The sequence below is a fragment of the Octopus bimaculoides genome, chromosome 7, assembly GCF_001194135.2.
Source record: "Octopus bimaculoides isolate UCB-OBI-ISO-001 chromosome 7, ASM119413v2, whole genome shotgun sequence".
NCBI classification, from domain to species: domain Eukaryota; kingdom Metazoa; phylum Mollusca; class Cephalopoda; order Octopoda; family Octopodidae; genus Octopus; species Octopus bimaculoides.
The window spans coordinates 30,837,077-30,838,698 of NC_068987.1; the positions used below are offsets into that span (position 1 = coordinate 30,837,077).

The 1,622-nt window shown below is 34.8% G+C and overlaps 1 protein-coding gene across 1 annotated transcript in view; it reads left to right on the top strand.

The window, feature by feature from the left end:
- The window catches only part of LOC106874174 (signal peptidase complex subunit 2), a 16,594-nt gene that overhangs the window by 1,470 nt on the left and 13,502 nt on the right, over positions 1-1,622 (top strand). The window lies entirely within an intron of this gene.

Below are 1,622 nucleotides of genomic sequence, written 5' to 3' on the forward strand. Positions count from 1 at the left end.
GAGGGTAAGGTGAAAAAAAAAATTAAATTTCCAAAATTTCTTTTCATAGAGCGATGCTCCCCATTATTGCGAAGACCATGGTACAAAAAGGGAAATTCCCCGTCAAAACAGAAATTCCAACTTATTTGGGCATCCTGATCTGAAACTGCCCAATATTCTTAAAGAAAATAAATACTATATATTCTTTTCTACTCTAGGCACAAGGCCCGACATTTTTGGGGAGGGAGCCAGTCAATTAGATGGACCCCAGTATGCAACTAGTACTTAATTTATCAACCCTGAAAGGATGAAAGGTAAAGTCGACCTTTACTGAATTTGAACTCAGAACAAAGACAGACAAAATACTGCAAAACATTTTGCCTGGTGTGCTAACGTTTCTGCCAGCTTGCTGCTTTGGTAAATAAATACTGTATATTGATTGCAATGTACAAATAATGAAGGTCATTTTTTTATGTTTTACAATATTACTTTACTGTCATATGCAAATTACTTAGTGTTGTTTTTATTCATTAAAGTTTGTGGAATTAGGTCAACTATCATAAACACATACACATACGCAAGCACGCACGTCCATTTCATATATCTTCTTTCAATTTCTGCTTTCTGCAAATAAAATTTTTACAGATACAACTGCTTACGAAAATAGGGATTAATGTATAATTTCTTTCTATGTTCATAATTATATCAATGTTTTAATGATTAGACAGAGGTCCAATAGAATAGCTCTCAGAAACAGACTACATACAAATTCGTTCTTCACAACTCCTGAAGCTGTTTTCTGACAAGGAGTGGAGGTGGAGTCAGGAAATTTTCAAACAGCTGGAGGCTCCATTCAAAACAGGGGACCCAAAATGATAAGGTTGAGAAACGCTATAATAGATTATGCCTAACCAAAAACAATCACAGCCACATCATCCAAGCAGACCAGGTGAAACCGGGCTTAGCTGCTAGTATATATATATATATATGTGAGGGGGTGATGAAAAGTTCCTGGTTTTAAGGATATCATGAAAGGCTTGGTTGGAGGCCCAACCTTCCGACTTCTTTTACAGGGCTTTGAAAAACTGAAGGACTGCGACAATAAGTGAGTGAATCTGAGTGGGGAATTAACTGATCCTGCTGTATTTTCTTTTACCCAAAGCCAGGAACTTTCAGCCTCCCCTGTATGTATGTGCGTACGTGCATACACACACACATATATATTATTCTTATACAAGAATGATATTGATATTGACTTCAAAGCTTCAGCCAGCTAAGCTAGCATCCGAAAATGGGTTAACTGGGTGAATCTTTGAAGTCACTGTCAACAACATTCTTTTATAAGGATAATAAATTTGTACTGTATAAAAGTATAGAGTAACCCATGAGACTAATGTAAACTTGTTTTTATTATAACCGAACATAGACACACACACACACATGGAGGTGATGTGTAGGTATTATATATTAGAAAAAATAATAAGGTATTCAGAGATCCAGATAGTTGTACATTTATAGATTTTTATTAATATGTCACATGTTTTTATAAATCATATATTAGCGCTTGCATCTGTTCTAATAGATTCTTCAAATTTAATTTTTTTTGTAGGGAATTGTCACTTTTTATAGTATTATTGAGTGTG